The 11,311-nt window shown below is 33.6% G+C and overlaps 1 long non-coding RNA gene across 2 annotated transcripts; it reads right to left on the reverse strand.

The window, feature by feature from the left end:
• Positions 1–1,706: 1,706 nt before the first annotated feature.
• Positions 1,707–4,980, reverse strand: LOC139877553 (uncharacterized). 2 transcript variants are annotated; one of them, XR_011768661.1, is made up of 3 exons: positions 4,829–4,980; positions 2,426–3,003; positions 1,707–2,147 (listed from the first exon to the last, which is right to left on the reverse strand). It is a non-coding gene; the product is annotated as an uncharacterized lncRNA (long non-coding RNA). The 2 variants fall into 2 exon arrangements; XR_011768660.1 differs by lacking the exon at positions 1,707–2,147 and adding an exon at positions 4,519–4,594 and having other exon boundaries at positions 2,274–3,003.
• Between the last annotated feature and the right edge of the window lie 6,331 nt (positions 4,981–11,311).

Consider the following 11,311-nt stretch of genomic DNA (forward strand, 5'->3'; position numbering starts at 1 on the left):
TATTCTTATCATATATAAACCTTGAAATAAATTTCTATTTGTAATATATTATGATAAATGATAAATATTATATTATTAAACTACTCTAATAAGTAATTACTATATTAATATTAATAAATGTAATGTAGAAATAAATACTAATTACCTAAATTACATAGGATAAATATAACTTAATTAGTAATATGATGTGTAATTTATTAATATATCAACTCGTTAGTTGTTATTATATGTTTTAATATATATATAACTGATATTGGTTCGTGAATCCGAGGCCAACCTTGCATTGTTCAGTTCCGTCGTATGCATATTTTTACTACAAAATATCGTATCGTGAGTTTCATTACTCCCCTTTTAAATGCTTTTGCAATATATATTTTTGGGACTGAGAATACATGCGCTGCTTTTATAAATGTTTTATGAAATAGACACAAGTAATTGAAACTACATTATATGGTTGAATGGATCGAAGCCGAATATGCCCCTTTTAAACTTGGTAGCCTAAGAATTAGGGAACAGACCCCCTAATTGACGCGAATCCTAAAGATAAATCTATCGGGCCCAACAAGCCCCATTATGAAATTTGGAATGCTTTTGTACTTCGAAATTATCATGTCCGATGGGTGTCCCGGAATGATGGGGATATTCTATATGCATCTTGTTAATATCGGTTACCAGGTGTTCAATCCATATGAATGATTTTTATGCATGATGTTTATGAGAAATGAAAATATGAAATCTTGTGGTCTATTAAAATTATGGAAATGATTATTTATGATAAACTAATGAACTCACCAACCTTTTGGTTGACACTTGAAAGCATGTTTATTCTCATGTACGAAAGAAATCTTCCGCTATGTATTTGCTCATTTTAGAAATATTACTTGGAGTCATTCATGGCATATTTCAAAAGACGTTGCATTCGAGTCGTCGAGTTCATCAAGATTATTATTAAGTCAATTATAGTTGGATATATTATGAAATGGTATGCATGCCGTCAACTTTCGTTGTGAATAAAGATTGTCTTTTAAAATCGAATGCAATGTTTGTAAAATGTATCATATAGAGGTCAAGTACCTCGCGATGTAACCAAATGTAATGTATTTGTCCAGATGAATTAGGACGGGTCTCTACATGAGGCATGAAGCAACAAACTACAGCATAATTTACTACTTATTTATAAGACTACAATTTCACTTACTACTTAATCATATTTTTCACCTGGTTCATGAAAATCACAGATCTACATAAGCTTTTCAATCCAAAAGCATGATAACTTTGTTTTGTAGTTCATTGATAATTGATATTGTTATTTAGTGAAAAGCGATAAATCATAACGAGAAGCTATGGCATTAGAAACCTGAATGATGGACCATCCATCATTGACCAAACAAAGATCTAAAACATCACTTGATGCAGTTGAAGCATCAAACAGCAAACATCTGCCCACTTAAGATCAATAGCCTAAAACATCATTCGACCTTTACGATAACTTGAAAAGTTATCCGTTTTGGCCAGTTACCCTGAATGCTCATTTTGCAAACTTAATCTATAAATAATGAATATGTAATTCCAATGTACAAAGGCATTCCACTTATTTATGAAGTTTGAACATTTTTTAGATGCAAACATTGGTGCTGCCATGAGAAACAATAGTTATACAAAGGTAAGAACCAAAACTCAAAATTACATCTTGAAGTTGTGCAATTTCATGAATCTGCAGCAATAAAAAGAACAAAATGACCCAAATGGAAAAATGATCAAAAATAACTTTATGACCAAATGACCATTTGTAGTTGACCCATTTAGTTAATTATGCAAATTTGACCCAAATGACCAAATGATAAAATGTAACTCTATGGCCAAATGACCATTTACATTTGACCCATTTCTTTGACAATGCAAACTTGATCCAAATGACCAAATGTAAATTTATGACTAAATGACCATTTGCAGCTGTCTCGTTTAGTTTATAATGCAAATTTGTCCCAAATTTTTGAGTTCCATCTAAACTCTCACCAACTTCACAAAGTTTTAAAAGCCCCTAAATTATACATACCTCAAACATTAGATCCTCAATCTTTGAAAAGTACATGTTTGCAGCCATCAATCGGGCAAGTAGACAAACATGAAACATCCGTTTGGTTTTCCTTCATTTGATGCAAATGAAATGTTAATGATGTAACTATCACTTAATGTGATTATACTACATTTGCTTTAGACATGATCACTTTTGGATTATTGAATAAAAATATGTTATCCTATGGAACCCAAGATGCTAATTCACATTAAGGAACATTAATCAAAATTGGAAATATTATTAATCTGGAGCTATATTTAGTTTCTTACTAACAGGGGACTTGTACGTCTATATGTAACATGCTCATTGATTCCCATACGTAAGAGACGTTGCATATTTAGTACTTACTTTTGTATGCAAAGCCTGATCCAATTCTTGCTTATCATTAGGAGGGATATCTTTAGCAAACATCTGATATCCTTGAATCCTATAAAAGGAGATGAATGATATAAAGATTCGCCTCGTATGTTATCTACTTCGTGAGAAGTGGATACATTTGAATCCAGACTCAAGGGTATACCTTTCATGCTTCTGAAGTAAATATCAATAGATGAATTGGGTCAAATATGCAATTGGAACCAAATTAACTGTTATGATCCATAAGTGCATCAACAAAACCTTTTCGGGGATTTTTTTTAAGCCAATGCACAAGTTGCGTAAAAGTTTATTCAATATCAGATTCAATGGTAGCATTAGCTTCATCACAAATCACCATTCTTTAACTTGATCCTACCACGTTAAGCAATCTGAAATTCTCCAGCCGTATTAGCCAAGTTAAGCATGTTTATCCGAAAAAGCTTTTGCAACCCTGGATGCAAACTTAAGCATATGTATCCGAAAAAGCTTTTGCAACCACAATCCTCTGGAGGTAAACTTGTTTTTGAAGAATACATCATATGCGACCTCAACATGAATTACAAATTTGCCTATCACATAATAGAATAAAGATGTTTAAGCAGATTAATATGACTAATATAAAACTACATCAAAATTGGTACTTTAAATCAAATTACAACAAATTATTATTGATAAGTTATAAGTTAATCACATCAAAACAGAAACTTTAAAGCAAATTAAAGGAATTAAAGACCTAACCATAATATTTAACAATAAAAATGTTGTAGATACCAGGTCGAGCACAACAAATATATAATTATAATGCAAAATTAATTTTAACCCTAAACCCTAAACCATAAATCTAAACCCAAAACCCTAAAATCTAAACCCTAAACCCTAAATCTAAAACTTAACCTAAACCCTAACCTAAATCTAAACCCAAAACCCTAAACCTAACCTCTAGACCCTAAATCTAAACCCAAAACCTAAACTCTAAACCCTAAAAAAATCTGAACACTGACCCTAAACTCTAAGCCCTACAATATAAACCCTAAAAACTCTGAACCCTAACTTTAAACCATAAGCCCTAAAATATAAACCCTAAACCCGAAACTCTAAATCTAATTCCAAAACCCTAAACCTAAACTCTAAGCCCTAAAATCTAAACCCCAAACCCTAAATCTAAACCCTAAACCCTAAATCTAAACCCAAAACCCTAAACCCTAAATCTAAACCCAAAACCAAAACTCTGAACCCTAAAAACTCTGAACACTGACCCTAAACCCTAAGCCCTAAGCCCTAAGCCCTAAAATATAAACCCTAAAAACTCTGAACCCTAACCCTAAACCGTAAGCCCTAAAATATAAACCCTAAACCCTAACCTAAACCCTAAACCTAAACTGTAAGCCCTAAAATCTAAACCCAAACCCTAAATCTAAACCCTAAACCGTAACCTAAACCCTAAATCTAAACCCTAAACCTAAACCCAAAACTCTAAACTCTAAACCCTAAACCTAAACACTAAACCCTAAATATAAACCCTAAACCCTATGATATAAACGCTAAACTCTAAACCTTATAATATAAACCCTAAACTATAAATATAAACACTAACCCTAAATTAAACCATAATCAGTTATATCATAAATAAATATGTCATAATATTCAGATTTTAAATTACACCAAAAAAAATTATATCATAAATACATTATTAAAAAAAAAAAAAAAAAAAACCATAAACCATTTAAACAATTAATAGCATAAATACATCCTGTTAATGAAATTTAACTAAAAAACACGGTATGAAGATTGATATTATTTCACCCATCAAATTATGAGCTATTTAAATACATTACAATAATTATGTGAGTACATTTGGTAATAGAAGTACAGACGATTCAAGTGTCAATTCTGACCCGTTTGATAATGAATATGTTGTAAACAATAAAATTAAAATTAAGTAATATAATATTCCGTAACACTATATATTTAATGAGTTCAAAGTAACATCAATTTTCAATAATCCAAACTAAATCAAATGCAAACTTATACCATAGCTTATGAAATAATACTACGTGTGGACACCTCAAAGTGAAAAGTGAAACCTGAAGCACCTGCTTTCCAAAAAATTTGACATAATAGAGAGGATTTGTTACCATTAAGTGGCAATCCAAATATGCCCTACATTAAGCATTTTGAAGGAGAATAAAAACAACAAAGTAATTTACTTGGTGTGTTTTCTCAAACTTAAGTTACAGCAACCGGAGATTTAAATGAATAAAAGAAACAAACAAAAAGAAATTAACATAAAGGAAACCCTAACCTCTCAAGAAATCACTTCAAACTTCAAAGGGAAAATTCCGTTCATCTCATAAACATACAAAGATATAGAAGGTTGAATTTAAAGTAACTTACAAAATTGAACAAACGTCGGTGTTGCTGGTGGTATGTGGAGCAATCAGGTTCGTAGGAGCGGTGGTGGTGGTCTTTGCGGTAGTGGCGCCGGTGGTTAATGGTGGCGATGGAGGTGATATTGTTGAATGAAGATGAGGTTGTCTATCTATTCTAGGTTAATATGGGATTCTTAATTTTACTCCAGTGTTTTTATTATTAAAGTGGCATTTTAGGTTGTTTAAAAATTAAAATTGATTTATTAGCTAATATGAATATTGGATTATTATCAAGGGGTATTATAATGTAATTTTTTAATTTAATGGTAATTAAGGGGGTTTTGAAAATATTTATTAGTTAATCGAGACTCTATGTAGTGAATAGTGATAGTGATTATGAACACGTGTTATTTTTTTTTCAAGCCGAGCAATTGCGTGCAATAAATAACTTCTTCACTGAACTTATGTCTTTAAGTAGTATCAGGCAAGTTTAACAACTATGCATTTAATCAAGTTTATGGCTAACACTACATATGTGTAAATTCATTTTTACAACAGATGGTTGTCTTATTATGGATGTAATTGCATAGATTCAATGAGGTTTAAAATTTATATAATATTCTACTTGACGTAATTAAATATGTATGTTTAGTCATATGTTGAAACATTGTATTGTATGCCATATAATATTAAATCATATATACTATTAATCTCGCAAAGTTATGGAGTATAATATATTATACTCCGTAACAAATAAATGGTACGGAGTATCAAGCTTAGAAATACACTTGATGTAGGCTTGCACTTCATGACCCTATCTAAGAATGCTCAAACCAAACACGCCCATTTTTTTTATTATCAAATATTTCGATCTCTTCGTAGAAATTGTATTTTGTGGGCTTGTAGTTTAGGTTTGGGCTTGGGTTTTAAGATTGGGTCTTATAAACCTTACTTTTATATTGAAAAATAGATTGGGTTGGGCCTTAACAGTCCATTAGTTAGTTACTTATTCACTAAAAATATTAAATATATTGCAAGAGTGGGTGACAAAAAGTCAATAATGGCCACTGTGACTAGTTGATTTATGAAACAGCAAATGGGCAACTATGCAAACCAGTGTAAAAGGCATTTGTCCAAAATATTGATTTGTTTATGTTGATCAAAGAACAGAAAGGTAAATAGGGTAGGCCAAATTTTCCTTTTAAAAAAAAAATTATGAATAAAGTAAAGTATCCAAAGTTTTCATGTCTCGAAACCTGGATAAAATTTTAGCGTTTAAGTTTTCCTAAATAGTGATTCTAAGTATAATGTGTTTGATACCTAGTAATGTAACATGTGTTACACAGTTAAACTTGAGACTTTTATAATTTGATTGAAAATCGGATAGACTAAATTATAGTAATCGATTGGTTTGATTGGTTACATAATCCGCAAAAGTATATTGTGTATGTTGTAATTGTGTGTCCTTTAACTGTATGTGTATTGAATATCTTTGTATTTAAGTTTTAGCGTGTTCAATTGTGGGCAAGTGCACTTGGTTGCTATCTTAGCACCTATTGGTGCTCGTTAATTGTCATCTTGTGTATCGGGTTTTGCTCGTGTTTCTTTGTATATTCGCATGTAATAATGTATGTTGCCTTTCAAAAAAATTATAGTAATATTTAATTTATTTTGATCTACGTTGTTACTGTTTAACTAGAGATTTGGTATTTTATTGAGTTTAACAAGTATTGAGGTTAGCGCGCTCCGCTGCGCGAGTACTACGGAGTTTGTTATCGTACCTCATTTTTTATATAGCATACCATTCTAATGCTTATTACACACAATGTTATTAACATGACGTTCAAACATACAACCATGTCAAAAAAATCTGTACAATAAACGTACATCTAAGTAAGTTGTCGTTTCTTCATTCATATTTTCCCCTCGATGAACTGGTGCCATCTGTTGGCACAAAAGATGTATGTGATGGTTAGTGCATTGTAAAGGTGGAGTGTTTACATTAGAGCGGGTATAAAACCCTAACCCTTCTATTTGCGAATCCAGGCTAGTAAATCTTGTTGCCAAGACGCAATAATAGAGAACAAACCTTACTTTGAACGGATGAACATTTGTGTCCGCAAATTTATACCTAGCAATTATGCAATTATGAACAAATTCACCAACTGATTAAACGACTACGATAACACAAAACCTAGGCTATATGAAATAAAAACTATATACATAAACTGAAGCATACCTCATAATTAAACACTTCAAGACTGTTCTCGAGAACAGAATGGCAAATCTGATCATTGCTAGTATATAACTGCATTGTAAAGCTAGAAGCTAACATTCATATTTTAAAAAGATAAAGAACCGAAAAACTAAACATTACGAAGAATAACACACCAACAACAACAACAATACCCAATCCCACGAGTGTAGGGTATGGGGGAGGTGGAGTGTAGACAATCATTCCTCGAACCCTAGATTAGAGGGAAGTCACTACTCCACCCGCGGGTATAGAACCCACGACTAGATAAGATCGTCCCACCCTCTACTCGAGAGCCAAGAGATTGCTTCCTGAGGGACCTCCGGCCAGGAAAGCTCAATAAAACGAGAAAGTGCGGGCATACTTACCTGTAAGCGTTACGTGCGTCTAGGAAGATGAACCCATACGAAGAAGCCAAAAAAGAAAACACAAATAGCAGAAATGCACAACAGTATGACAGATAGCATGAAAAATATAATGCGCAGTAATAAGTAAATTCCAGAAGAAAAAAAAAAAAAGGTCACACAGCCCCCCATATATATATATATATATATATATATATATATATATATATATATATATATATATATATATATATATATATATGCTCCCACACACACAAAAGCATGTAAAAATACGTATAACTAAACATGTATACATATAGATACAGACATACAAATACACTTAGATACATACATACATACATACATAAACAGAAACACCTAGATACCGAGATGCAATATACGGCTATACAGGTAAAACAGATACCATGTAAAGGGATATATATATATATATATATAATATGTAGTGTAGCTATAAATTATATAGTTATAGTTAAAAAAAAAAAAAAAAAAAAAAAAAAAAAAAAAAAACTCTAGCGCCTATATTAGTTCTAATATGCCTGAAAAAGAGTCCTACTCAATTACACTAATTCTACTCCTCCACAGGCTCCTATCAGAAGTCATGTCCTCCGTCAGTAGAAGCTCTTTCAAGTCAAGCTTCAATCTATCCTCCAACCTACGTCTGGGTCTACCCCTTCTCCTTACGCCCCCAACAACAAAGGTCTCGACTCTCCTAACCGGGGCTAAAAGTGGGCGCCTCATAACATGCCCAAACCATCTAAGTCTTCCTTCCCTCAGCTTGTTGGTTATGTTCCCAACTTCCAAGTTCTCCCTAAAAACTCCATTTGGTATCATATCAAGCATGGTCTTGCCACACGTCCACCTAAGCATCCTCATTTCTGCCACCTCCATCCTCCTCTCTTGGGCTTTCGTCGTTGGCCAACACTCTGATCCATACAGCATGGCTGGTTTGATTGCCACCTTGTAGAATTTCCCTTTCAATTTGAGGGGTATCTTCTTGTCGCACAACACCCCTTTCGCTGCCCTCCACTTCAACCATCCTGCCCGTATACGGTGTGCCACGTCCTCATCTATCCTTCCCGATTTGTGAAGCATCGAGCCTAAATATCTAAAGGACTCTCGTGGAGGTAAAGTCTGATCCCCAATTCGGACATCCACTATATCCTCTTGTTCCTCTTCGCTCATCTTGAAATCGCATCTAAGGTACTCCGATTTAAGTCTGCTAATCCGTAGGCCATTTGATTCTAGAGCGATCCTCCATTGCTTTAGCCTTCTGTTAAGCTCATCCTGGGAATCCGAAACTAATACAATATCGTCGGCGAATATTAGGCACCATGGGATGTCATCTTGTATCCTTTAAGTTAGTTCGTCTAGGATCAAAGTGAAAAGATATGGGCTAAGGGCCGATCCCTGATGTAAGCCTACCTCTACCGGGAAAAACTTTGTGTTTCCTACCGTCGTACGTACACGAGTCTTCGCCCCCTCGTACATATCTCTAATCGTTCTTATATATCTACTTGGGACACCCCTAACATTAAGAGCCTTCCAAATCAGCTCGCGCGGGACACAGTCATAAGCCTTTTCCAAGTTTAAGAACGCCATGTGTAGATTCTTTTGTTTTTCCCTATATTTCTCCATAAGGCTTCTAACAATGTGAATCGCCTCCATGGACGAGCATCCTGGCATGAAGCCGAATTGGTTCTCTGAAACCTTTGTCTCGCGTCGAAGCCTCATCTCAATCACTCTCTCCCAAAGCTTCATAGTATGACTAAGTAACTTAATGCCTCTGTAATTACTACATATTTGCGCATCTCCCTTGTTCTTGTAAGTGGGAATAACCTCACCGAGTCTCCATTCCATAGGCATCTTTGCACTTCTAAATGTCGTGTTGAAAAGGTTTGTCAACCATCTAACCCCATCGTCTCCTAGGCACCTCCACGCCTTGATCGAGATTTGGTCTGGTCCTACTGCTTTGTTTCTCCCCATCTTTTGTAGGGCCGTTCTAACTTCCTCGTGGTAAATCCTCGTGCATAAACAGTTGTTTTGATATTCACGAACCTCGTCGTGGAGTTCCTCGTTCCGCTCAGGTCTATCCCTACCGAAAAGGGATGAAAAATACTCTTCCCATCTTTTCCTAATGAGGTCTTCTCTCACTATACTTTGACCTGATTCATCCTTGATATATTTAACATTAACTAAGTCCCTGCCTCTTCGCTCCCTAGCTTTAGCTATTCTATATATGTCATTGGCTCCCTCCTTGGAGTCTAGTTTCCTATATAAATCTTCATAAGCTTTGTCTTTTGCAATTGCTACGGCCTTCTTTGCTTCTCTTTTAGCTTCTTTATATCTTTCTTCTACCCTAGTCCTCTCTGCAGGCGTTCCTTCTTCAAAAGTAATGAGCTCCCTAAACCTCGTCTGCTTTAACGCGACTTTCGTTTGGACATCATCACTAAGTGATGTGCAGCGGGGTGTATATAAAATAGTTATTAATTTTAGCAGAAAATACTATTAAATACGATACAATTTTACACAAGATATTTATTTATTTAGAGAATGGATATACTTAAACCTTGCTACAACACTTATAGGCAGTGTACCTAATCGTACAGTAGTGTAGTTTTTAGTAAGTCCGGTTCGTTCCACAGGGAAATCTTTAAACAAAGCTTAACGCTATATTAGTTTACTTTTATAAAAATACAAATATATATATAAGTAATATTATTATTATAAAGGGGGGTTTTTACCGTTTAATGACCGGTTTGTCGATTTTAAAACTTTAGTCGCAGTTAAAACCAAATGTAAAAAAATAAATACAAGACTTAAATTAAAGCATAAAGTAAATAACGATAATGAAATTGCGAATAATAAAAGTGAGATAAAATAAACTTGCGATAAAATAACAATAAAAATGCGATAATTAGAAGTGCAATTAAATATAAAATAAAGGAAATTAAATATGAAATAAAAGAATTATGCTTATTTAAACTTCCGTAATCATGATGTTTGACGTGTTGATTTTTGTTTTATGCCCATGGGTTAATTGTCCTTTGTCCTGGATTATTTAATATGTCCGTCTGGTTTTTGTCCATAACAGTCCATCAGTCATAAATATAAAGTGCGAGTGTCCTCGTCAAATTATCCTTATACCCGAAGTTAAATATTCCAACTAATTGGGGATTTAAACTGTAACAAGATTTTAATACTTTGTTTAATAATTACACCAGGATGTCGACTGAGTGTAACCCAAGGTTTTAATATTTTGTTATCAATTATACCAAGTGTCCTTTGTACATAATTTCACTCCTGTTTTAATTATTCTAGTGGCTATTAATCCATTCCCGTGTCCGGTTAAATGAACGATTATTCGTACATATAAATACCCCGCCCATCGTGTCCGATCGAGTGTATATGGTAATTTATAGGGACGCCCAATTGTAAATCTTTATATTAACATTAACAAACTATCATTTAGTTAAACAAATATAAAGCCCATTAATAGCCCATAGTCTAATTTCCACAAGTGTCGTTCTTTTGTCCAAACCCCAATTATGGTACAAAGCCCAATTACCCAATTTTAGTAATTAGCCCAACATCATGATTACTTCGTTTTAAATAAGCATAATAATAACTTAGCTACGAGACATTAATGTAAAAAGGTTGAACATAACTTACAATGATTAAAAATAGCGTAGCGTTACACGGACAGAGTTTCGACTTACACCCTTACAATATTCGCTAACATACCCTTATTATTAGAATTATAATTAAAATTAAAATATAAATTATAAATATATATATATATTTTACGTATGAGAAGAAGAAGAAAAAGATGATTGAAAATGATCAGAATTCGGTTTGCTTTATAGGGAGTTTCAAAACTGGGGGCTCCGCG

This window comes from Rutidosis leptorrhynchoides, chromosome 11 (assembly GCF_046630445.1).
Source record: "Rutidosis leptorrhynchoides isolate AG116_Rl617_1_P2 chromosome 11, CSIRO_AGI_Rlap_v1, whole genome shotgun sequence".
Taxonomy (NCBI): domain Eukaryota; kingdom Viridiplantae; phylum Streptophyta; class Magnoliopsida; order Asterales; family Asteraceae; genus Rutidosis; species Rutidosis leptorrhynchoides.